The sequence below is a fragment of the Tasmannia lanceolata genome, unplaced genomic scaffold, assembly GCF_043159265.1.
Source record: "Tasmannia lanceolata isolate RefF3 unplaced genomic scaffold, GAP_Taslan_0.1 ptg000019l, whole genome shotgun sequence".
In the NCBI taxonomy this organism is placed as follows: domain Eukaryota; kingdom Viridiplantae; phylum Streptophyta; class Magnoliopsida; order Canellales; family Winteraceae; genus Tasmannia; species Tasmannia lanceolata.
In genome coordinates this window covers 13,752,783-13,780,070 of record NW_027518696.1, presented here as the reverse complement: position 1 = coordinate 13,780,070, position 27,288 = coordinate 13,752,783, and the positions used below count along the sequence as shown (strand labels likewise).

The following is a 27,288-nucleotide window of genomic DNA, read 5'->3' as shown; positions in this document are numbered from 1 at the left end:
AACTAGAGAGAAAATTCCGTAAAATATAACGTATTTTATTCTACACCACGTAACATAGACATAGATGAACAACCACATGCACTAGCATCAATGAACAGATTACTAGGGAAAGCTACAATTGTTGGGATTTTGAGCTGTGGATTCCAATCCTCTAGGTAAATATTAAATAGGGTCGGTTCCAGTTATCTTTTTCATGCTTAAAAAATGAGTTCTCCATCCAATTGTTGTTCATCACCCAACGTTGAATATTTGCAGCTCAAAATGGAGGTCTTAAATTTATGAGTTTACTACTCAAATTATACTTATTAAGTTGTGATCTTAGTCACGGAACTTTAATACAATGTAGAACATATATAGTGATCAAGCGGATTCTTTTTAGTGAATATATCCACATAAATCCACATGAAATGACCCATATGATGTGATCTTAATCTGATGTTACAAAGATGCCTTGCCATTAAGATTAATGCAAAACAATTTGTTTTTGTTTTGAGCGTTCGTTTGCGAGCTTTCTAAAAGCATTTCTTTTTTGACCGAATGCATTCTTTTACCCAAAAAAAAAAAAAAAAACAGAGATAAAAATACATTTAATTACTTTAAGGGCCTATTTGGCAACCTTGAAAGGCGTTTATGTTAGGAAATTATCCTAACGGTGGATGTGGCATGTGCAAGATCAACGGCCTAGATCATTTTGTTAGTTGGTTCTGTGAAAAGGCATTAAGTGAAAAGCCATAAAAGAAGGGGTGTAAATGTAAGAGACTTTTGGGGAGGGAACCAGCGTGATGAGGAGTTGTGTTTCTTCCCATAAATGTCTATTTATTCTCTCATCCGCTCCCTACTTGTACACAACAATTTCTACATCCTTCTCTTGGCAATCCACGGCAAAAAGAGAGAGGAAGTCGGTCCCCATCACCGTCTGTTGTGGAGTGAGGAGAAATACCGGAATGGAATCCTTCCAGTGATAGCAAAACGATATTCGGCTTTCGGTATCTTCCCTTTACTGTTTCAATTTCAATCCATATGGTTAATTGTGATTTTCTCAAAGTTGGACCGCCAAAGATCCGTTGCCCGTGTTCCTTTTATGATGAACATTTACATGTGGTATCAGAGCCACGGTTCCAGCGAGAAAATGGCGAGAAAATCGCATAAAAGTGATTGAAATAGGGTTTGTAAAAACTTGTATTTTGAGTGCCGCCATCAATTCTGGAGTCGGATCAATGATTAAAAATGGTACTGAAACGTTGCTTGTGTTCCCATGAATCCAACGCAACAAACGGTTAGTTGATCCGATGTCTGGATTGCGTTTGGCGGCAATTTAAAGATGAAAATTTTAACTTTTGGGGAAGTTTTGGACCTCGCCGGAAAACAGTGTGCCGCCGGCGACCGGCTTGTCCGACCGGAGATTTTCCGGCGTGGTTGCGAAGTTCGTCGAGAGACGAGTCCAACGGAGTATTGTGAGCCTCAATCGAACTTCAAACGATCCAAGATGTCATTGTGAATGACCTTTAGTAGATCCAAGATGTCATTGGTGATACGGGATACATTGAAGGAGAAATATACAAAGATTAATCGGTTTAGGGTGTCACCAAGAGTATTGATCTACTAAAGGTCATTCACAATGACATCTTGGATCTTTAGACTCTGACAGTTGGTGGCGGAAGGTATTACCCTTTTGGTTAAATTTTCTAGCTATATTTAAATGTGTCTCTCTAATCAGAAGTAGGAGGCCCTATCTTTGTTTGTGATGTATAAGGTAAGAGTCGAGAATTAACTTGACATAAACGATCAAAACAATAAGGGTCATTTATGCAACTCTCTGTTGCCTAAGATTGTGGGTTAAAACTCTTAAAACACCCATGTATTTTGTGATCCAAGTAAGGCTGTGCCTAAGACCCTTTACGATTTATGGTTCATAAGGAAGCTGAATATGAACCATAAATTGGGAAACATGCAACTTTGGGTTGTTTATATGAGGCAAAAGTTTATCACCCACGAATATAGTGATTAAGCTCTATGACCATAAGTTGCAATTTCATAGATTATCTTAAAGTATTTAAGGATTTTAGGTTCTGATGATTGACCCATAGTACGTATATTGTCGGGGTTAAATGTGCCAAGACTTCTAAAGGATGATGACCTTAGTGGGAGTGTAGTGTCTTTAGTAAAATCACCTTTAAGGAGAACCAGATTGTAGTACCGGTACTGATGATCCAAGAGAAGGTGGTACCAATGCTCATTGGAACATTAAAAGACACATATAAGTTAACAACCCACATTATAGATGTTTTGGTGGTGATGACTACCGAACAATCCTTCAGGCTAAGGAAAGAGGCACATAGTCTGTAGACTTAGAGATTCTGCTTAAGGTTTAGAGCAGACTTCCCGACAATTGTACATAAAGTTTCATCAAGTACTTTCTATGTTAAGTTTTAAAGAATTGTCACAGGGTAATGGATATATCTTAAGGTCAGAGGAGTAATATTATTTTCCTCGTGTTATGTGTTGATGGTATACTACTTGCTAGTATTACTTAGCCATGTTCAATGATATTCATACAAAAGAATTCAGGTGAAGCATCCTACATAATAGGAGTTTAGATTCACTTAGTTGGGACTCGAGGATTGCTGAGATTGTAAAAAGCCTATCTTGATAAAGTCCTAAATATTGAACATGGATAAATTACTCTATTTGTAGTGTTTCTATAGTTAAGGGTGATATATTCAGTCAGTTCCAATGTCCCAGGATCGATTCATTATAGGAGCAGATAAAGATGTTCCCTAATAGTTCCGCAATTGGGGTCTATTGAATGTTTAAATCTGCACCTATCTGTATATAACCTATATGGTGGGCAAATTTAGAAAGTACCAATGTTATTTATGTATGGATCATTGGAAATTTGCCAAAAGGTTATATATTGTCTGTAAGGGACTAAATGTTTAATGCTCACATAAAGTAAATGAGATAACCCTAGTGTGATTGGTTAATCTAATTCCGACTGTTGTCGGAACACCTAGAGTTCTGCTCTATTATATTTTGCAGAAAGTCTTAAATCGTGGAAGAATGTCAAATTGACATTCAGTTGCTTCCACCTTGGGTACGGAGTTTATTGTGTACTTCAAGGCCTTGTACTATGCCATGAAGTCGCAGAATTTTGTCTCAGGGTTTTATCTTGTTGATAGTCGACAAGTTACTGAGAATGTATTGTGATAATTCTGCTGCGGTTTTACAATTCCAAGAACGACAAATCAAGTAATGGGGTCAATGTATTGACATATTGTCGTGAGGAAGTTCAGAATCAGTGTGTATCTGAAGATTACATAAGCACCGCACTTATGTTGACGGATCCTTTGACTGAGGGCTTGTCACCAAAGCTCTTCAGAGAGCACGTAGCGCGCATAAGGTTGGTTGACACTTTTGATAGCCTATGATAGCAGGAGTCTGCATTAGGTATTGAGATACACTGTTGTAATCACATTTTATTTTATGATTATGATATATATTATTTTCTACCGCTCCATTTTGTGCACATTACGTAAATGGATTGTGAGTAAGAGGTAGAATGTCTGTAGACTGTTTTGGACCATATTTATATCTTATGCATGTATGCGTTTACATTCATGTTGCTAAGTATTACTAATGATATAATCGTGGAGTAGGCTATTGGGTAGAGTTGGTGACCCAATGGTTACATGGTTTATTGTTAGTAGTTTTTGCTGAACGGAATGTTGTGTTTATTATCTAACTAACTTAAAGATATGATCCTTATCTTTGGCTCAAAGATCTTGCTGGCCAAATGGGAGAATGTTAGGAAATTATCCAAACGGTGGATGTGGCATGTGCAAGATAAACGGCCTAGATCATTTTGTTAGTTGGTTCTGTGAAAAGGCATTAAGTGAAAAGCCATAAAAGAAGGGGTGTAAATGTAAGAGACTTTTGGGGAGGGAACCAGCGTGATGAGGAGTTGTGTTTCTTCCCATAAATGTCTATTTATTCTCTCATCCGGTCCCTACTTGCACACAACAATTTCTACATCCTTCTCTTGGCAATCCACAGCAAAAAGAGAGAGGAAGTCGGTCCCCATCATCGTCTGTTGTGGAGTGAGGAGAAATACCGGAATGAAATCCTTCCAGTGATAGCAAAACGATATTCGGCTTTCGGTATGTTCCCTTTACTGTTTCAATTTCAATCCATATGGTTAATTGTGATTTTCTCAAAGTTGGACCGCTAAAGATCCGTTGCCCGTGTTCCTTTTATGATGAACCCTTACAGTTTACTCTACGCGAGATACGATAGGGAGGGCTGGTGAGAGATAGATTTGAGAGGACCCCAAGGAGAGTGTGTGATTGGTTTGGTAAGCAAAGGAAAAATAATCTCAAACACAGGACGTGGTGAGTGCTTTGATACCAAATGTTGGGTATCAAAGAATTTTCAACGACGACATTGTCGAAATCGACATCGCTAAAAATCATCGATGCCTTTCTTTTGTGGCTTTTTCTTAATCTTCTATCTGATTTTTTTTTCTCTTCTTTTCTCCCATTTTTCCGTTTCTTTTTTTATTTTCTTTTTTTTCATACAAGCCTTCTCGATCGTGCTCCAGTTGAACTTTTCATTCAGCTTCTTTAAACATGTGGGCTCTTCTATCTTCATGCCATGTGAAAATCTCATCTTATTAAACTTGACGTTCATAGAAGCTAAATGCCTTTTTATCTCCCTCATTGTCTTATCTAATTGATTAATTGTTTCTTCGATTTTCTTCAACATGCGACCAGCTCGACTTGCTCTAATGCCAATTGCTACGAACTCAAATCTGTTCATATTGTGATTGATCTTCTTAGAGGAAGATTGGCCTCTTGACCCACTTCGAGGGGAGGGAAAGTCCTCTTTTGTGCTAAAAAAACAGAGTTCTTACTTTGAAATTCTCCATTCCCTTGAAAAAAAAATACTCACATGTTATTTATAGAAAACCCACTTGAGCACTTCTTAAACTCCTACTCAAGCAAATCTAGATAACCCTTATCTCTAAGACTCATCCATATCAAACAACTAGAGAGAAAATTCCGCAAAATATAACGTATTTTATTCTACACCACGTAACATAGACATAGATGAACAGCCACATGCACTAGCATCAATGAACAGAGCGCAACGGTTCTGCTTCCTAACCATTTAACGAACCATGATTGTGTTAAATTCCATGATCTGCATCCGTATACTAAGGTACATAAGATTCATTAGGAAGATCCATGGCCTCCAGCTTCAGTATATATTATCCAAATATGTGATACGGACAACGTGGTCCCTATATTTAGATCTAGGCAGCCTAAATTCAGGAAAGTTTTTAACAGTTCCCATAAGAAGCACAAGAGGGCTATTTCATGGATTCAAGATGGAGATCGGATGAAGGAATGGCCAAAACTTGAATAACACATTTTTTAAGCAAATACAATTTATTTTAACACTGTAGAAAAACAGACAAAATTCTCAAAGTGAGAATTGAAAACATGGATGAATATGTTAATGAGTAAAAATGCACCATTTAAGACTAACGCTTGAGTGACAAACTCCAATTACATTGCAACGCCATACAATATTAACAGAACTCGAGAAATAGTTTATGATGAAGTCCAAATCAGCAAACCAAATGAACCTCCAATAAGGCCAAAATGATTTTATTGACGGTGTTGGTGGAATCATGTGTGCGCGCTTGGGGGTAGAATCTTTTACTTATGATGCATCTCGTGTTGAGCCTCTTGCAATTTCTGGAACTTTTTAGTTTAGAATATAGATTATTATCTACTTTATGCTTTTTATTTCTTACCCGGGGGCGGGGGGAGTTCGTAATATAAATCATGGGGGAACCAATTTGAAGATTCTTGGGTTGGAATGTCATGTATTTAAGGCCTTATTTGGATTCCATGATTAATTAAGGGAAGTGATATTTACGCCCCTTTTGGTTACTGGGCGCCACCCGGCGCCAGTGTATCAACGACTAAACGGGGGGGCAAATGTACCTGATGTCAGAAAAATCCAGTGGGTTTGATTGTCTGTGTATACATGAGGACACCCGAAAAATGCAGTGGAGCCCCACAATAATTGACGATCCCAACCATTCATTTGTTTGGCCCAACTTAAATTGGCCGCTGAACCAATAGTTGTCTCAATATGATGATCATAACCCTTAGAAATTTAATATAGATGGCATAATATAACTTCTACCAATCAAAGGGTTGTGGGTCATCATAAAAAAAGACTGATCAATCTTTCCGAAGTGAGAGAAGGACATCGTGTCGCGGCTGCTCCACTCTGTTGCGGTCTCTTGAATTGAACTTCGTTGCCCTTGATAATAAACCGGATCGAGCCCGGGATCTTCTTGGAAATGGGAAGATCTAGGATAGGCGGCCAACCTCCTGGAGAAGGTTTCGGTATAGCTCCTTGTAAAGCAATCCCGATAGGGGGCCATGCATGTTAAAACTCTTAGTGGTTAAGATCATACTACGATCTGCTTAAGTTGCTGCCCATCACATGATAAGGACCTTTCATCTGGTAGGCCCCATGAAATCTTAACCAAGAGCCCACCCCTCAACAGAATACTTGGCACATCTTGGGTTAAGGTAGCACCAAACCAATGGAAGTGATCCACAGCAGATTGTTGAAGAATCCAAAATTCTCAATAATTGGATGATTCAAGCTGTACATTTCAAGATGATCATTGCATGACTGTAGGCCTGCTTGTCACATCGATGTCCCAATGTTAGATCAGATCCGTCAGTTCAGCTGTCTAACATAACTCCGGCCAGCATGGGACCATGACCAAGGGGTCCCCTCATGATCATGTTCAACGGTCTCGATTTCACATAGATGTCCCAATGTTTGATCTTAGAGTTGATTGTGGTCATTGATCCCGATAGCAGTGTCAGGCGAAGTCTTGAGGTTGTTTTAGCACGAAATTTTATATGGTTTAGCATGTGCTTCACGTATTTTTAAGAAGTACCATGGCCCTACTTTATAAGGATCCAACCCATAAAGCCATTCAGTTGTTGGGCCCAACATAAAAAAACCTGATCATCTCATTGAAAACAATCATTAGAGCAATGATAGAATAGAGGGCGCCTTTGCAAAAACCAGCTTCAAGGGCACCCCATTGGTCACTTTCACCAATGTGCATTTATGATGCTGGCGGAAAAAGTGGATTGCGCACAATAAACGGAAAAGGCTCTGACTTTGTTGAAACTGACTAATGGGGGCGCCCTTGAAGCTGGTTTTTGCAAGGGATCCCTTCATTCGATCATTCCTTCAATTATATATTAATCTACTTGATAATAATTTGGCATATAATTTACGAGATATTTAAGGGGTCGGGTTTTCTTTTTCATTAAACCGGACCCGACCGAGGTTAGGTCGGGCTTTTCAATGTAACCCGACCCAACCCATCCCAAGACCCATGATTTCTAAACCCAACCCATGGTATTTTCAGGTCAGGTAAAACCCAACCCAGCCCATTAAGACCAAGATGATGTAATGAAAAAAGTCTTAACCGTTGATCTCTTGCTGATATATGTTGTAGGGATGGGATCCAGATGATTCCTACACTAACCAAGAAGAGCATCTAGATAGTATTGATTATTATCAAGACGATATATATGGCAAATTAAGAGACGAGATTAAAACATAGAGCAAAAACTTAACAGTGGATTGGCGAGGGCCGCGCGAACGCGTACCCTCTCTAACACAAATTATGACGTCCACTCTCCCACTTGGGGAGATGGTAGGACAGCTCTCCTCCAGAGTGCAATGGAAGCAGCTGCCCTAGGCAATCGGCCTTCTTGATCACCGATAGACCCCGTCCAGGTAAGTATGCTTTACTGATCTTCTCACCTCTCTTTTGTACACACCTACTTCTCTTCTATTTATCTCCAAATCCGATGTGGGACTATGTTCACAACTCCCTATTACTGCCCCTTCTAAATTGATGTGAGATATACCTGTACAGCGTGGGAAGGGAAATGACCACCCCTTTTAGTGTAAATGAGTGGTCATAAATACACTCGAGGGGGCTGGCCCCAGGAAGAAAGGGGGCGAATATATCACTTAAAAACACCTTACAAGTGCCCATCACAAGATTGGGACCATTCATCTAGAAGGCCCCATTAAATCTTAGCCAATAGCCCACCCCTCTATAAAACACTCGGCAGATGTGGATTTAGGTAGCACCACACCAATGGATGCCTTGTAGGTAATCCATCGAATGCAATTGAGAGAGAGAGAGAGATGGAGCATACTTACTTGGACACTCAGATGGACGGTTCGATTTGAAATGGATTGTGGCCGAAAGACAAGAAGTGCGATCCGAAGAACACTCTGAAACCAATCTGACTGATAAGAATTTGAATAGATCATGACTAAGACATAGGGGTTTCTGATCCGAAGACTCCGTTCGAAGAGCTGGAGATAAGTGTGGGAAGGAGGTCAATACTTCAATTTGGATGATGGTAGTTTAGATTATGCAAGCTTAAGCTTGGTCCTTATGAAGGACAGTCTCTTTATGTGGAGTGATCAGATTTCAAAAAAACTATATATGATATGGGTTCTCATGAACTTATAAATGTTTCTATAATCACTCCACTAATGATTTGAAAAAAAGCTATATATGATATGGGTTCTCATGAACTTATAAATGTTTCTATAATTGCTCCATTTATGATTTGAAAGCTTACTCTAAGAGTGTTTGTTTTAACATCTTGGCAACTTGGGCTAGGTTCACCGTTGATAAAGACTTTCGAACAACAGTCGATCTCCCATCCATGAGTTTCATTTTGGAATCAGTGTCAAACGTTCTAACGTATTAGATAGGCAAAGAACTCCTTAATTTCCTTTACTCGGCAAGCTGAGAAGATGCTCAATATTGCAACCCTTTAGGCCCTGTTTTAATTGCAAGAAAAACATTTCTTTCTTGGTGAATTTTCTTCTTTCTATAATTTAAAAGGAAATGATTTGATTATGGTTAATTTAGAGGAATACTATCATAGCTTGAAGGTCCTCTAAGTAAATATTAAATAGGGCTGGTTCCAGTTATCTTTTTTGTGTTTAAAAATGTAGGAAATTTTAGAAATATTTTTCTTTATAGAACTTTTTCCGAAAATTCTTGCAATCCAAACAAGGACTTAGGGTCGATGTCTCACTCAGCACCGAGAATAGATGCGATCCTCTACTTCTTTATGTGGCCTCTTCATAGATGAGTGGGGCTGTCAATGGAACTAGACAGGTCAATGGACCATCCAAATCTGAATTTAAATGGACAAAGATCTAGACACATTACGAGGATCCATGAATATGATTCGGATCCTTATTATAGGATTCAAAATTATTTGCGATCGGATCCAGACAACTAACAAGAGCCCATGGGAGTGTCCTAAATCGAATTTTATCATACTATTTTACAAAAATACCTTCTAATTTATTTTATGGTTAACATCCTCTTCAATGTCTCCTTCCTCTTGGTTCAATTCTACATAAGGAATGAGAGATTGAAGAGGATGTTAACCATAGAATAAGAGCAAGTTGTTCAAGTGGAAGCTTGCCTCAGGAGTTCTATGCGACCATAAAATCCCTACCAAGTTGAAGGGACGGTCTTATAAGACAGTTGTGAGGCCAACCATGTTGTACGACTCAGAATGTTGGGCCACCAAGAAGCAGCATGTGCATAAGATGAGCGTAGCGGAGATGCGAATGCTTAGATGGATGTGTGGCCACACAAGGTTAGATAGAATTAAAAATGAAGACATTCGTAAAAAGGTGGGGGTGGCACCAATTGAGGAGAAGATGAGAGAGCACCGCTTAAGATGGTTTGGACATATCCAACGTAGGCCTTTGGATGCTCCAGTGAGAAGAGGCGACTCGTGCCAAGTTGATGAAGTAAAAAGAGGTAGGTTCAGTGTGGAAATGTTTGATAGCTAGGAACATAATAGAGAACATGACCTTGGATAGGATAGAATGAAAGAAAATGATCCACGTAGAAAAACCCAACTAGCGCCAGGAGTAGAGTCGGGTAGATTCCTTTCACCTTCTTCATGAATTTTTTTCTAAAGGATTCATTTAGCCGCTTTGTTGAGTTGAGTTGACCTTCTAATTTATTTTATAAATTTAAGTATTATTTCATGGGTATTTGGTGGAGGCGAACTTGCGGATCACCTTTGCATATCATTCAATTGGTGGGGGCAAATATCATCTTAAGGAAATCGACAATGTAACGCGCCTTGAAGCATCGTTTTCTTCTGCCTCTCGACCAAGGTTCATTATCCCCAACATATTTTCTCGAACACATAACACATGTTTGTGCAAGGAAGTACATTCCTAGTCCCATTTTTTTGGTTCATAATTTCTATCCCAACTAATTGCTACAGCTTGAGAACCAACAACCATCAATGAGTAGCATGGTAGTTGCTAAGAGGAGCACAACGCAAAAACAAATGTTCTACAGAAAGATCATTGGCAATCAAAGCAATTGAGTATTATTGAAGGAACCTGGTAATATGCTAAAGTTTGTGACCAGTACCTCCTCATTACTTTGAGTCTCATTCTGGATGACCGCAGCCATGCTGTCTGATTTCCAATTGGCAACCAAACAAGGAATCAGCATTCATCTGCATTTGAAATTCCAATGAATGCCGAGCGTTTGTGCAACCAAAAAGGGCCAAGAGAAAAATGTAAAAGAGAGAAGTGAGAGGAAAGAAAGAAACACAAAAAACACCAAAAAAGGATTTTTGTGTGGTGTTCTTCTAGGGTTTGCTTTTGGGGAAAAAGAAACTAAGAGGGTTTGGAACCTTAATTCGTTGAAGATTTGAAGTCTTTGCTGGGGGCAAGTAAGAAGAAAAAAGAAGAAGCTAAATCCTAGGGTTTTGCAAGAGTTCTCAAAGAGGAAGGTGAAGATCTCTCACGCTCGGATTTTAGAGGCGAGAAAGAATTCTCTTGAAAGGGGTTTTTGAAGTAAACCTGTATTTCCTCCAAGATGTCACTATTTTTTCTTTGAATGGTGAAGAATTTTATTAAAGAAAACTAAAATAACAAGGGGAAACCCCACCGATCAAGATGACCAAAGAAGAACAAAATAATATCAAACCACCCCAATGATACAACAAGAGGAGGAAGGAAATCAAATACTTTCAACTCCGACATTGAGCACCCTTCCCTAGCTAACCAATCGGCCTCAGAATTTGCCGACCTCCTAATATGGTGAAATGATATAGCGAGACCCATCACTCAGTCCGATATTTCATCCAACCACTTAATCACATTTGAAGAATGACCCTCTGCTAGATTGCTATAACATCATTTAACCACCATTGAGCCAACATCAATATTCCGTTGTACGCCGCCCGCATCTCCGCTTCATTTGAATCGGCTACCCCAATAGGACCCAAAAATATCCAGAGTAATCCAATCTTCATCTCTAAGATAAGTTTGTTGTCAGATGGTTGCTGGGACATTCTTGTAGACATGGTTTTAAATTTCAGTTTTGGCTAAAATTTCGGAATTATCCGAAACCGAAATTTTAGCCGAAATCTTGAAATTTTGGGCGAAATTTGGTACTGCTGCATGAAATCCCGGATTTTTAAGATGAAATTTCGATCGAAATTTCGAACGAAATTTGGTAAATTTCGATATCAGTACCATTTAGTTGATCGAAATTTCGAACGAAATTTGGTAAATTTCGATATCAGTACCATTTAGTTTCATTCCTCACTGAAATCCGAAATTTTGGACCGAAATTTCTGATTTCGGTTGAAATTTAAAACCATGCTTGTAGATAAGTTTACCAGGTGGACATTTTTGGGCATTCAAGAGGGATTCTTTACATAACATGGCCTGTTGCATCTAACAGCAACCACCTCGTGAATGAGCCTCTGCTGCTACTTTCAGATGCAACACTTTCAGATGCAACAGACCATCACAGAAATCATCCGCGAAATTCCTTCTTGATGTGTAATGCAGGGGGTGAAAATATCATCTCCCGATTATCTTGTGTGAGAAGAATCTTTAGACTTCAACATAGAACTGAAATTTTTGGAGGGGTGCGCCAGGCCCGTGCAGAGCGATGCGTAAGAGCCCCCAACAGCAAGCTATTGGTAGTGGACCCTACCCCAAAACAATTAGATTAATATCATGTGACCCGATGGGCCACATATCAGATATTAAACTGATAAGAACAGATACTACACATGATCTTAGCCAAAAGGCCGAGAAAGGTATTGCGTTGATGAGTTTTTATATGACCGTCCCACCAACAAGGGCAGAGAGAGAGAAAAAAACTCTCCCCTTGATTTTTGATCCAACATACCTGTTTTCACAGTCGGCCACCATATAATTTCTCCCAAGTCAAACCCCCTTTTTTTTACTTCTCTTTGGATCAAAACCCAAGGGGCAGTACTGTCCTGCTTACACCATAGGATGATCTAAACCGTCCATTTGATGGGCCACAATGTAAAAAGGCTGTGCCCGAAAAATTATTTCCACAATGTAAAAAGGGATTTCAGAGGAGATTACGGTTCTCAAAAAGCTCTTTAAACCCTATAAATACTACACGACAAACAAGTGGAGCGCTTGTTTATCGAAACACCTTGGCGCAGATATCATTTCCCTAAGATTAATGCAAAACAATTTATTTTTGTTTTTGATCGTTCCTTAGTGAGCTTCTAGAAATTTTGGATTTCGGCCGAAATTTAAAACCATAGTCCCAGTGTTAGCTCTTAGAGTTGATTGTGGCCATTGATATAGATAGCACTGTCTAGCTAAGTCTTGAGATTGTTTTAAGGCGAGGTGCTTCACGTATTGTTAAGAAATACCATGGGCCAAATTTATAAGAGGATCCAAGCCATTCATTTGTTGGGTCCAACATAAATAGGTCATGCTCCAAAAATCATCTTCATAGGATGATCATAACCCTCTGATCTATAGAGGTCTCTATAATGTGCCACCCAATACACATTGGACGGTTACGATCATCTTATGGAGATGATTTTCAGGGCAAGGGCTATTTATGTTTCTGCCCAACAAATCAATGGTTTAGATGATTAGATCATGGTCTAGTATTTTTTTTAAATCTGTAAGTACGTGCAGACACCATATAAAAATTTCTTATATAACAGACGCTTATAAGTACTGTAGTCATGACTAAGATCGATATTAAGACCAATACGATAGGATCAAACAAAATCCTAACCGTTGACCGTGCTTAAGACCAAGATGATGTAATGAAAAAAAGTCTTTACCATTGATTTCTTGCTGACAATTAGGCGGGTCAGTGGACTCAAACAGTCCATTGGGCCATCCGAATCGAACTTAAATGGACAAGATCGATCTAGACACATTACCAGGATCCATGGAAACATTTCAGGACGCTATCAAAGGATCCGAAATTATTGCCGATGGGATCCAGACAACCCACAAAAGTCGGCAGGAGAGTCCTAAATCCAATTTTATTATACTATTTTATGAAAATACACTCTAATTTTATAACTTTAATTAATGGTTTAGGGGTATTTTAGTGAAAATAAGTCCTACATTTTTTTGGAACAATTCCTATTTTTAGTGTTTTTCATTCATCTCTCTCAAGGTACCCTCTTAAGTCTTATCTTCCTTTTTTTTTGGGGGAGTAAGCTGGGGTTAGGCAAGACCCCGACCAGAATATATTAGCAAGCAAGAAGAAAATACATAAGGATCGAAAGGCTAAAAAGCCAAGAGGCTAGCACCCAAAGGCTAGCCAAAAAGGAAAGATGGAGTGATCACACTCATACACAAATCTTCTCCTTTTGCTGGGAAGCCTCTTTTGGAGAGGATATCGGCAGCAGTATTTCCTTCCCTCCACACATGGGTGATTTTCCAGGAGATTGTGGATTTGGTGGACTCTGTTATTCTGATTCCAGGGGTACTTTGCGGAATTCTTTACAATGTCAACTGCGTAAGAAGAGTCCGATTCAATCCAAATGCTATGAGAACTATGGCGCAGGGCCAGCTCAATTCCATTTTTTATAGCAAGAAGCTCCAGCCCAAATATCTCCTCTGGATCTGTGAGAAGTGAAAACATTGTTATACCAGACCCATCATTAATTCTGAGAATGCCCCCAATGCCCCCCCCCATTAGCATCAAGTGTCAACCTTTATCTCATTGATGGTAGGAGGTGACCAGGAGATAAACTTTGGCTCTTATCTTCCTTCACTAAGAATTGACGCTAAAGTCCCTAGCCCACAGGCAATGCTGTGGCTCACCCTCGTAGCTCCTGGTCACATTTGCATTCGCCCTCTTTTGAGAATTTGAACTCTGTAAAATGTAACTAGGACCTACTAGGACACTCCAATGGATGGTCCGATTTGAAATGGATCGTCACATCACTGGGACGTAGGAAATAGGATCCGAAGAACACTTTGAATCCAATTCGACTGATAATAAATTTGAATGAATCGTGACTAAGACATAGGTGGTAACACTTCGAATCCAATTCAACGATAAGAAATTGAATGAATCGTGACATAGGTGGATCCGATCCGACGTGGGTTCGTTGACACCCCTACTGACAATAAGGTTGTAGGGATGGGGTCCTCATTAACCAAACTGATCAGAACAACCATGTCTCTTTGTGTGACAAATAATGTCTACCAAATCAACGATCCAGATGACATCATGATTTCTTGGCTAACCATGATGGACAACTTGATAGTTTGATGGGTTTGATTGTAAGTAATAAACGATCCTGATTTCCATGTACACAGATTAGTCACTTCCCTGCATTTTCTTCTTAGATTTGGGAAATTAACAGTCAAGATTAAATGAAACAACAGATACTTAAAGGTCAAGATTAAATGAAACAACAAATACTTCAATTAAGATTTGCGAGGGCCGCGCGAGCGCGTACCCTCTCTAACACAAATTATGACGTCCATTCTCCCACTTGGGGAGACGGTAGGACAGCTCTCCTCCAAAGTGCAATGGAAGCAGCTGCCCTAGGCAATCGGCCTTCTTGATCACCGATAGACCCCGTCCAGGTAAGTATGCTTCATGTCTCTTCTCACCTCTCTTTTGTACGTACCTCCCTCTCTTCCATTTATCTCCACATCCGATGTGGGATTATGTTCACAACTCCCTATTACTGCCCGTTCTAAATTGATGTGAGATATACATATACAGCGTGGGAAGGGAAATGACCACCCCTCGTAGTGTAAATGAGTGGTCATAACACTTGGCAGACGTTGGATTTAGGTAGCACCACACCCACTGTGTGTGTGAGAGAGAGACAGCGAGAGAGAAAGAGATGAAGCATACTAACCTCTACACTCAGAGGGACGGTTCGATTTGAAATGGATTATGACCGGGAAGTAGGATCCAGAGAACACTCTGAAACAGATCCGAGTGATAAGAATTTGAATGGACCGTGACTAAGACATAGGTGGATCTGATTTGAAGACTATGATCACAGCCCTGGAGATAAGTTTAGGAAGGAGATCAATAGTTCAATTTGGATGATGCTAGTTTAGATTATGTAAGATTAAGCTCTGTCTTTTACGTGGAGTGAGAAGATTTCAAAAAAGCTATGAAATGGGTTCTCATGAACTTATAAATGTTTCTATAATAACTCCATTTATGATTTGAAAGCTTACTGGAAGAGTGCTTGTTTTAACCTCTTGGCAACTTGGGCGAGGTTCACCGTTTATAAAGACTTTCGAACAACAGTTGATCTCTCATTCCTTGTAGAATTGAGGGACTTGGAAGACTAATATGTTAAAAGACAATGCTGGCCTCCTGATGGATATGGTTGTTGTGGTGAGATTTTATCTAAGCAGGAAAACATGCAATTATATATTGACTAATCCCGAGATAAGTTGCTCATTGAATTAGTTATCCTGTTGGATAAAGTTTATCTTGAAACCGCCTAGTCTGTTGTTCACCAATTTTGTGATTTTATCCAAGAATAAAGGTTGGAACAGAGGATATCATGTCTATACTATGATAAAATAAGCCTAAGCTTGCAATCCCTGTAGTGAATATCATGTACCAGGCTAAATATCATTATACCAAAATATAGTTGAGCTCTAATAATTAGGGAGATGATTTTTTTCGACCCTGTAGGATAATGCCCCCCTCTCCTCTTTTAAGGTGAATTGTGGGCAGACTTTAACTCATTTTGACGTCAAATCACATTAAAAAGGGGGCGTATTATCCTACAGGGGGCGAAGAAATCGTCACCTTAGGGAAATGATAAATTCACCCCTTTTCTTCACATGGGACAGCCCGCTACAGTGTACGTGGCAATCATGTCCATTGAATCCTTCCCACATGATGTACATCAGCCCCACTGCGATCATAGATACACTACAGCTGGCTGTCCCAAGTAAAAAAAATGAGCGGATATATCACTTCCCTGAATTAAAATTTTCTTATATCCTATTGCTCCGACCAGGAACCAATAATGTTCCTATGATGGTAATTTGTACTCTTTGAAATGCATCAGGACTGAGACACTGTAAGTAGGAGCTGAAGAACATTATGAATCCGATCTGTCCAATAAGGAATTTGAACGGATTCGAACCGAGGTTGATCCGTTGACACCCCTAGTGAAATGAGGGCGTGGTTTCAACTTCTCAGTCTTCTCTTATCCTTGTGGCCTTCAAATAGCACAAATTGTTCCAGGGGAACTTTCTATAGCTATTGATCTTGGGGCTTTAGTACCAATGACGAGCAATCAATCTTTGTGATTACCTTCGGTTTCGAGCTTTTATAAGCCCCTAACCTAAGGGTCTGGGGCGTTTTGGGCAATATGATATCGCATAGAGGGAGTTTTGATGGGCTTCCAAAGATGAATGGGGCTAAGTGATCTGCCAAAGCTGTACGTGGCATCTAAAAATGCATCGGTGGGGGAGCGTTCTGCTTAGAGGGAAGCCCCCGTGCGGGTGATTTATGTTAGGAAGTGTGTTTGTTGGATTGTTTTCAATCGCAAAGAGATTTGTGATTGCAAAAGTCCTAATTATGGAGTATGTTGGATTTTCGTGGACTGGTGAGACTAAGGGTTTAGGTTTATATTGAGTGTGATATTTCTGGGATATTGGTAGTTTTGTATAGTATTTTTTTGGGTGGGCCGTAGGTTTCAGGATTTTTCCTAGATGCCTAGGGTTTGAGGACTACAAAGATTCTTAACTCGATGCGAGGAGTTGGTGTCCACCATTGGAGTCGTCGCAACATAATATTGTCAATTGGGGTGAGGCAAAATGGGGTATTTACAAATCGTATGTAATTTCTCTTTCCTAACTTTGTTAGGTTGTCATTTACTATTCAACTAGTTGCAGACCCGTGCGATGCACGGATCGAATGTTAATTTAGATTGAAAAGGAAAAAAATAAAAAAAATAAAGAGTGCAATATATTCTTGAATTACTATTCATCCATATATGAAAAAGATTAATAAAAATCACTAAAAGCAAAGATAAGATGCATTTACATGCAACTTACACCAAAAACATGAGTTATAGAAGAATCGGACCTGTCATTGAACCCCACTTTCATAGCAAAACAAATGAGTGAAAAAAGACTCGAAGGAAAAGAGAAAAAAAATCATGTCGGCTTAGAGGATTCCGCTTTACTTATATATATAAGATGTGGCATATTCCATGTCGGCTTGCAAAATTTCCAAACAAGGTCATTTTTCATTGTTTCAGTTTTCTTTCAAATCAAGAGAAAAAGAAGAAGAAGGAAAGTAATGTAACAAGAATAAGTAACATCCAAATGCCAAACAGAGCCTAAGAAAATCCAAATGGTTGATTTCTTGTAGTCATTGATGTTAGGGTCCATCTGGTTGCACCAAAAAATGAAAAACATAAAAGTAAAAGGACTCATTTCTTTTTAGTTTCCTATCATTGTTTGGTTGCCATTTATTATCACTATTTGATTTTCCTCACAAAGATATTGGATTCCACATTTCTTTAACGTAATTTGACGTCAGAAAGCGTCATTTAATTATAGGGACATGACAAATTCGCACCCAGTTAACGTAATTTGACGTTAGAAAGCGTCAAAAGGAGGGTAACTACTTTATCGCTTTTTGACGTCAAATCACGTTAAGGGTGCTAATAATCCTACAGGGGGTGCGAATTTGTCATCTCCCTAATTATATTATACGGGCATTTCCGAAATTTGGGCAAAGGTTTATAAACACTACATTGGAAAAGTAAAAAAAATAAAATTTTTTGATCCCGCCTCCAACTGAAAATTCAAAAAAAATTCCCTCTGCCCGATTTGTCGGGAATATGGAAACATTTTCATCCCCGCTCGAGAGAACAGCGGCAAAAGCTCTTCTTCTTCTCTCCTCTTCCAAACCCCTCTCTCCTCCTTCTTACAGGTGAAATCTCTCTCTCTCTCTCTCTCTCTCTATTCATTCGGTGTTTGTTTTTATGTTTGTGATTTCAGCTGCTTTAATGGTTTTTTATTCAGGAATAAGTGCAAGGAAGATCAGCATCTAAGTGTCTACAGTTCCTGTTCTTCTTCTCTTACTAGCAATGATTCATCTGAAGAGATTCGACCAGATCCGCTAAGAATTCTCGCAATTGCTGCTTTGTACCTTGAGAAGAAGTTCAAGGTAATTTTTTAATTTCAGTTCTTTGTTTACAATCTGTAGATCTGAACTTCATCTTCAGATCTGAGTCATTTCATGAATGGATCTGTACAACTGTTTCAGATCTCTGTAAACATTGTCAGTATCTCAACAGATGCCAGAAAATTACTTTCTATTTACTATATGTATGTATGAGTTCGGATTATTCAATCTTAACTAAACAGATCCTCGTTTTAGCTTTTTGTGTACATTTACATTTGCTTTTCTTTTTTAGTTTTACATGCACTACAGATCTCTGTTTAAAACTCCTCACTGATTGCGCATCTAATTTCGGCATTAACTTTGCAACACGATCTGTAGATCTGAGTAGTTATAGCTCTTTTAGTGAAATTACGTCTACGTTTCCATTTATCTTCTACGGAAATTAGAAAAAGTCTTTTGAAATCTCAACTGCGCCAATCTAATTTTTGAAACTCGAATCTTCTTTTAGAATTTCAACTTATCAGATCTGTTTTTGATTAATTTCTGAAGAAATTTAAGTACTTCTGTAGAAAAAATCTGTAATAATGACCAGATCAAGGTATCTCGTTTTGGAGTTTTGCATTAAGCACTGATCTCTGATGAAAACTAGATCTAATTTTGGCATAAAATCTACTTACGATCTGTAGATCTAATTTTGATTGATTTCTGAAGAAATTTAGTGAAATCTGTGTTAAGGATCAGATCTTGGTAGCTCATTTGAAGTTTCTTCTTTATTCTTCTAAATTTTTTTTTCCAGGTGGTGAGAAGGACGCGTTCCAAGATCTATCGCGCTTCACATAGTAGGAAGTTTATCTCCGGCTGGAGCTGGAAAGTAAGCCGTCCAGTGCCGGAAAAAGAAGAAAATTCAGTGATTTCGAGTACTTCGAGCTCGGTTTGCAGCGTGGTGAGCCGACGTCAGCTGAGAGTGATGAAGAAATCATCCACTCGTCGTGAGAATGTGTTTAGAGGTGGAAAAAGGGAAGGCTGGACCTATTCGGCTCGGCTACGGAGCCGAGCCGAAGCTATCTTGGAATTTCTTTCAGGTTGTTGGGCTTCGGAGGTTAGGATTCGAGAAGCATTTGGCAATAGCCCTGACACTAGCAAAGCTTTGAGAATGTGAGTCAAATCTCTCTCTCTCTCTCTACTTACTACCGTGGAAAGTTTAAAAAGATGTCTCACTCTCTGACCTTTAACGAAAAGAAAGGAACTCCAACTGAATATAACAGCAAAAAGTAGGAGAATCTACACACGTAAATGGCCTTCACCTTCATAAATGTATCACCAATCCCCTCAGTTGATGGTGGCACTCTACGTTTTATTAAGCAACTTACTGATTATTTATTTATAGCCCTTTTGAAAGGGAAATGAATAATGATACTTTTGTCCCTTGACCCCTGTAGTCTAAAAGAGTAGTCGTAAATGTGGTTTTAAATTTCGACCAAAATCCAAAATTTCTGTCGAGACCGAAATCGAAATCGGGTACACCCGAAACGTTGCAAAATTTCTTCCGAAATTTAAGGAATTTCACCCAAAAAACTAGATTTTGTTCATTATTCAATGTTAAAATATTATTTTAATTGATTTCATCGGATTTTGGCCGAAATTTCGATATAGGTGAGGACCGAAACTAATTCTGAAACCGAAATTTGAAACCATGGTCATAAATACACTAGAGAGGGCTGTCCCAATTAATAAGGGGGGCGAATATATCATTTCCCTTGATTTTTTATTTTTTCGCAAAATATCTCATTTCCCTTTTGAAATTGTAACAAATTGTAACAACTAATTATAGAAGCAAAAAACTTAAGAGAGGAGTGTTATTATTAAAAAATGGGAGTGCAATTGCGAGTAATCGAAATATGCGGCAGTTCGTTCAACTCGAACAAAATCTAGGGTGGGCCCCATGTTTCAGGGTTTGAGTTGAAGCCTTTTCAATTTTAAAGCTGTTAAATGACATTAATACGTGACAAGTCATTCGTCTTTTATGCAACGTACTCCAACTTTGCCCCTAGCTTTTGTCAAAATAACGAAACGTATTAGAGACAAGCCCATGCAGGAGGTTTTTTTTTTAATGCAACTCTCCTTTGAAATTGATGTGAAAAAATGATTCAGTTTACTCGTAAATCAAGTCATTTTCTTAATCTAATTCATTATCATTTATATAGGTAAATGATACCCCGCTCTCTCCTAATGTTTTCTGTGAGAATGGTTCACTGCTTGAGGATAAATTCACCCCCTTTAACATTTTTCTTTGCTTTTAAAACTTAATGAATAACGGGGTTGGTGTGGGTGTGGGAGGGGGATATCATTTCCCTTTATATATTCTAACAATTGTAAATTAATTTCCAGGCTGCTGAAATTAGAAGAAGTCAAGCGGTCGGGTGCAGGCGGCCGCGTAGATCCCTTCCTTTATTCGGTAATCCACATTTGATCCCGCTTTTGCTTTTATTTAAAAAAGAAATCGAATTTCAACAAAATATTAAGGTAGATGATTTTCCCGCCCCCTATAGGATAATGCGCCCCCCCCCCCCCTTTAACGTGAATTGTGGGCAGACTTTTAACACTTTTTGGCGTTGGATCGTGTTAAAAGGAGGGCGCATTATCCTACTGGGATGCGGGTGCGAAAAAATCATCGCCCAATATTAAAAAGGAATAATTTAAAATCACACCCTTTTCTCAATGCTATTATTTTATACTCAGTATTATATATGCTGTATATATATATTTTATACTCAGATATTTGATATTTCTTCAAAACTGTAGCTAAGAGACGAAAAGAAGCAGACCAGCCGTCGTTTTTTACTCGTTTTTTACCTCTCGTCCTTCTTTCCGTCAGCAAGAGAGTAGCAGATCCTCCCATATTTTCAGGTTTTGTTAAGACAGCATACAACAGCTTGATCATGAACCCTCTTTTACACTGTTTTCAAATTAAAACCAGGATTCTAAAATCTGCATATCCAAACGGCCCCTAAATTGATTAAAAGTTTGTCCGGGTTATATGGAAATCATTTTGATCATTGAAACACCAAATAAATTATTTGAAATTCCAACAGGGGCCACTTGATACGTTGGGATTGTTGAAACATGTACGCACCCAATTGAGTTCGGATTATTTTTCACAAAATCTAACAATTCATAGAATAGATATATCACAAAGATATCCATCCAATTGAACTCTGGTTGTTTTTTATTTGATCTAGGTGCATTTTACGTGAAGTTGAAATTTTCTTAAAATTAGCAAAAAACCTGAAAAAATAATAGTCAATATTTTCATCAGGCGACTGATATTGGCACTACCATATTTTAGTACTTGCTGAAACCCAGTTTGTCTTTTCTGTTACAATTAGCTTCTAAGTCCTTTTTTTGAGGTTGCAAGCCAAGATGAGATTAAACCCATAAAGAATCTGTCCTCTAGATTGTGGGACCCACCCCAAAGTTAGTTCTTTGGATGAGATGCAGTTGAAAAGTGGACTTCTTTTGTGTGAGAATTGCTATATTAGAAATAATTGTTGGGTTGGTGCTATCAAGAATGGAATCAAAGTCTCTAGGACTCCATCTCCATTGTTGAGATGTCCTATTCCACTTTTACTTTTCATCGTGTACATGAACATAATTCTTAATGGCATGGACATATCCTCCTTGTAAATAGTAGAAATAAAGTACCTGGCTGGTAAATGTCTTACCATCCTTGGCTGCAATTCCTAAACGAAGAAGTTCTAGAGGAAAATAATTGCATAGATTACTAGGGAAAACTACAATTGTTGGGATTTTGAGTTGTGGATTCCAATCCTCTAGGTAAATATTAAATAGGGTCGGTTCCAGTTATCTTTTTCATGCTTAAAAAATGAGTTCTCCATCCAATTCTTGTTCATCACCCAACGGTGAATATTTGCAGCTCAAAATGGAGGTCTTAGATTTATGAGTTTACTACTCAAATTATACTTATTAAGTTGTGATCTTAGTTATGGAACTTGAATACAATGTAGAACATATATAGTGATCAAGCGGATTCTTTTTAGTGAATATATCCACATAAATCCACATGAAATGACCCATATGATGTGATCTTAATCTGATGTTACAAAGATGCCTTGCCATTAAGATTAATGCAAAACAATTTGTTTTTGTTTCGAGCGTTCGTTTGCGAGCTTTCTAAAAGCATTTCTTTTTTGACCGAATGCATTCTTTTACCAAAAAAAAAAAAAAAACAGAGATAAAAATACATTTAATTACTTTAAGGGCATATTTGGCAACCTTGAAAGGCGTTTACTCTACGCGAGATACGTAGGGAGGGCTGGTGAGAGATAGATTTGAGAGGACCCCAAGGAGAGTGTGTGATTGGTTTGGTAAGCAAAGGAAAAATAATCTCAAACACAGGACGTGGTGAGTGCTTTGATACCAAATGTTGGGTACCTAACCAATACGCCAAAAGCTCCAGAGCTGATCAAACGTATTAGGCTAGGCCTTTTTAACCTGTCCCATACCAGGCTGGGTCCCACCTAGTCTCATACCTAGGCAGGCCCCACTCAGGACCGTATCATTATTGTTACGAACCCAAATTGGTTCACAACAAGATTGATCTTCTAAGAGTGAATATGAGCCTCTCCTGACCCATTTCGAGGGAAACGTTTGTCCTCCTTTGTGTGCAAAAACACAATTTCGAGTTTGAAATTCTTCATTCCCTTAAAAAAGACTACTTTCATGTTATTTATAGAAGACTCGCTTGATCACTTCCTCTAAAACTCCTACCCAAACCAATCTAGATAACCCTTATCTCTAAGAGTCTAATCCATACCAAACAACTAGAGAGAAAACTCCAAAAAATATAAAATAATTTATTCTACCTTAGATGGGACCCATCTAGGCACGTAACATTCCACCCGCCTTGAATTCACCCTTATCCTCAAGGTTGGGGGTGAAAAATGAAATCTTTTTTTGGACTTCTCTCTCTCTCTCTCTCTCTCTCTCTCTCTCTCTCTCTCTCTCTCTCTCTCTCTCTCTGCATCTTGCGAATAGTCACAATTTCATATGTCATCATCATGGGTAGAGACAGTTCTATTTTCATACTGATCTCATCATTAGGGGTGTAAATGGATATTCGGAAATTCGATTACCGTCCGCATCCGAATCCGTTTAAAGTGGATATTATCCGAATCCGTTTCAAGCGGATATTATCCGAATCCGTTTATGAGATATCCGGCTCTTAGCGGATGCGAATCTGGTAAATGGTATATCCGATCCGTTTAACATCCGAATCCGAGAAGTAAATCCTTTTTATTTATTATTAATAATATTATTAATATTTATTTTTAGTAATGCCCACTATCTTTTGTTTCTAAAAGAAAAGTGAATTTTCTTTTTAGAAGAAAAAAAAACAAAACAAAAAGTGTTTTGGGTAGGAAATGAAGTAATCTCTCATTTTAAGGGAATTCTTGGAGTTTGACATGGCTTCTTTATGAAGCAACAAATGTGGGTTGTAGGATGAAAGAGACAAATGGATGATGGTGATTGAAAGAAGATAGCATAGCTTCTAGAGAATTCTAAAGCAAAAAGCCCATCTATGTCATTAATGGTAAATGGACGGCTCAGATTAATTTTCCAACTTAGGGTTATAAAAAAACCCAAAATGCAATTAAAATAGGGGACTTCTAAGGTTTGCAAAGAGAAGCAAGCAAGAGAGAGGAGAAAGGAGGAGGCTGAGACACCTCTTCGGCATTCCTTGGTGCCTCCAACCCCACTAAAATCCACCGCCGCCCCTCTCCACCTTTTCACAGCCACCTCCATCACCGCTAATCACCTCAATCTCTAACCCAATCCCCATCTCCATCCCCATTTCTCTTCATCTTCCACCATCAGCACTCTCACTTCTCTTGTTCAAAATAGCCCAAACCCATTCCATCATATAAGGACACTCCAAAGATCAATGACTACTACCAACACCATCATCCATCCCCATCACCTCTCTTTCTCTCTGACTTTGTTTTAAAAGGAAGAAGAGGATCTCATATATTTTAGGGTTTAAGAGTTAATTTTGTGAAGAGAATGTAGAGGTCTAGTTTTAGGGTTTGGAAAATTCATTCGAGGAGTAAGAAGGAGAAAAAAGATAAAGTGCTACAATAAAATGTTCGAATTTACCGGATAAACGGATACGGATAATATCCGAATTCGAACAATATCTGGCGGATACGAATTCGGTAACAGATATTAAATATCCGTCAAATCCGAATCCGAATTCCGATAGTGTATACTGTAATCGAATTCGGATATAGCAATATCCGCTCCGAATTCGATCCGTTTACACCCCTAGTCATCATGATGTTCATCAAAGTTCCTTCTATGTGTTTTTTTGGAATGATTGGGATGTCGATGCACGGATGGTTGTGGGTGGAGAGATCTTCTTGATGACGTTGGACAGGTAGAGAGGAATGACAGAATTTTCAACGACGACATTTTCGAAATCGACATCGCTGAAAATCATCGATGGCTTTCTTTTGTGGCTTTTTCTTTATCTTCAATCTATTTTTTTTTTCTTCTTTTCTCCAATTTTTCCTTTTCTTTTTTTCTTTTTTTCCATACAAGCCTTCTCGATCCTGCTCCGGTTGAACTTTTCATTCAACTTCTTCAAACATGTGGGCTCTTCTATTTTCATGCCATGCGAAAATGCCATCTTATTATACTTGACATTCATAGAAGCTAGATGCCTTTTTATCTCCCTCATTGTCTCATCTAATTGATTCATTTTTCTTCAATTTTACTCAACATATGACCAGCTCGACTTGCTCTGATACCAATTGCTACGAACCCAAATTGATCCATAGTGTGATTGATCTTCTTAAAGGAAGATTAGCCTCTTGACCCACTTCGAGGGAAGGGAAAGTCCTCTTTTGTGCTAAAAAAACAGAGTTCTTACTTTGAAATTCTCCATTCCCTTGAAAAAAAAATACTCACATGTTATTTATAGAAAACCCACTTGAGCACTTCTTAAACTCCTACTCAAGCAAATCTAGATAACCCTTATCTCTAAGACTCATCCATATCAAACAACTAGAGAGAAAATTCCGCAAAATATAACGTATTTTATTCTACACCACGTAACATAGACATAGATGAACAACCACATGCACTAGCATCAATGAACAGAGCGCAACGGTTCTGCTTCCTAACCATTTAACGAACCATGATTGTGTTAAATTCCATGATCTGCATCCGTATACTAAGGTACATAAGATTCATTAGGAAGATCCATGGCCTCCAGCTTCAGTATATATTATCCAAATATGTGATACGGACAACGTGGTCCCTATATTTAGATCTAGGCAGCCTAAATTCAGGAAAGTTTTTAACAGTTCCCATAAGAAGCACAAGAGGGCTATTTCATGGATTCAAGGTGGAGATCGGATGAAGGAATGGCCAAAACTTGAATAACACATTTTTTAAGCAAATACAATTTATTTTAACACTGTAGAAAAACAGACAAAATTCTCAAAGTGAGAATTGAAAACATGGATGAATATGTTAATGAGTAAAAATGCACCATTTAAGACTAACGCTTGAGTGACAAACTCCAATTACATTGCAACGCCATACAATATTAACAGAACTCGAGAAATAGTTTATGATGAAGTCCAAATCAGCATACCAAATGAACCTCCAATAAGGCCAAAATTATTTTATTGACGGTGTTGGTGGAATCATGTGTGCGCGCTTGGGGGTAGAATCTTTTACTTAAGATGCATCTCCTGTTGGGGCTCTTGCAATTTCTGGACCTTTTTAGTTTAGAATATAGATTATTATCTACTTTATGCTTTTTATTTCTTACCCGGGGGCGGGGGGAGTTCGTAATATAAATCATGGGGGAACCAATTTGAAGATTCTTGGGTTGGAATGTAATGTATTTAAGGCCTTTTTTGGATTGCAGAAATTTTGTGGAAAAGTTTGGAAAGAAAAATTATCTCTAAAATTTCTGTTTTTTTTTTTTTTTTACCCTCAAAAAATGATAACTTGAACCAACCCGATGGAACTTTTAATTGAAGGGCTTTCATTTTATTATAATATCCCTCTTAATTAACCATAATTAGGCCAGGCAAAATTGGCCGAACAGGGCCGAAACCGAACCGAAAATTCGGTTTCGGTTTGGGTAAATCAAACCGATTCAAATTTCGGTTCGATAGAACCAAACCGATGTTCAATTCAGTTCAGATCGGTTTCAGTTTGAACCCTTGCCGAACCGAAACACTAAAGTATCAAAACATAGTGATGGGGGTGGCATTTGAAAATTGAAGGGGTTCCTATTTCATTCAGTTCTCTACACATACTACACACTTGTTAAGGTGAGCACATCATTTTACAACCATAGTATGGGAGGCCTCACATTTTACATGTCATGTTTTCTATATGGTAGGGGCCTAATAGGCTAATATAAACCCATGTGTATGATGGGACCCATCATTTTATACCCATCACTTCAGTGGGCTCACCATTTCCCCCCAAACCCATGTTTTCATAATCCATTAATAGGGTGGGCCCACCGTTTTCACCTCAATGGAAAGGGGCCAATTATTTTAAACCCGATAGAAACTGAAAGAAACCGAATAGCTAATCCTGCTAAATTCCCCTACGATTCTCTTAGTAGGAACAATCTTCAGACTATAACATATTGTAGAAATTTTGAATTA

General features: G+C 38.5%; 2 non-coding genes and 1 pseudogene across 2 annotated transcripts; all 3 read right to left on the bottom strand.

Annotated features, from left to right (window-relative positions):
* Positions 1 to 7,696: 7,696 nt before the first annotated feature.
* Positions 7,697 to 7,856, bottom strand: LOC143853633 (U1 spliceosomal RNA). The gene has a single exon (XR_013237248.1). It is a non-coding gene; the product is annotated as a U1 spliceosomal RNA (small nuclear RNA).
* Positions 7,857 to 12,063: 4,207 nt separating this feature from the next.
* LOC143853643 (U2 spliceosomal RNA) lies at positions 12,064 to 12,246 on the bottom strand (annotated as a pseudogene).
* A 2,638-nt stretch (positions 12,247 to 14,884) lies between these two features.
* Positions 14,885 to 15,044, bottom strand: LOC143853634 (U1 spliceosomal RNA). The gene has a single exon (XR_013237249.1). It is a non-coding gene; the product is annotated as a U1 spliceosomal RNA (small nuclear RNA).
* Positions 15,045 to 27,288: the final 12,244 nt, after the last annotated feature.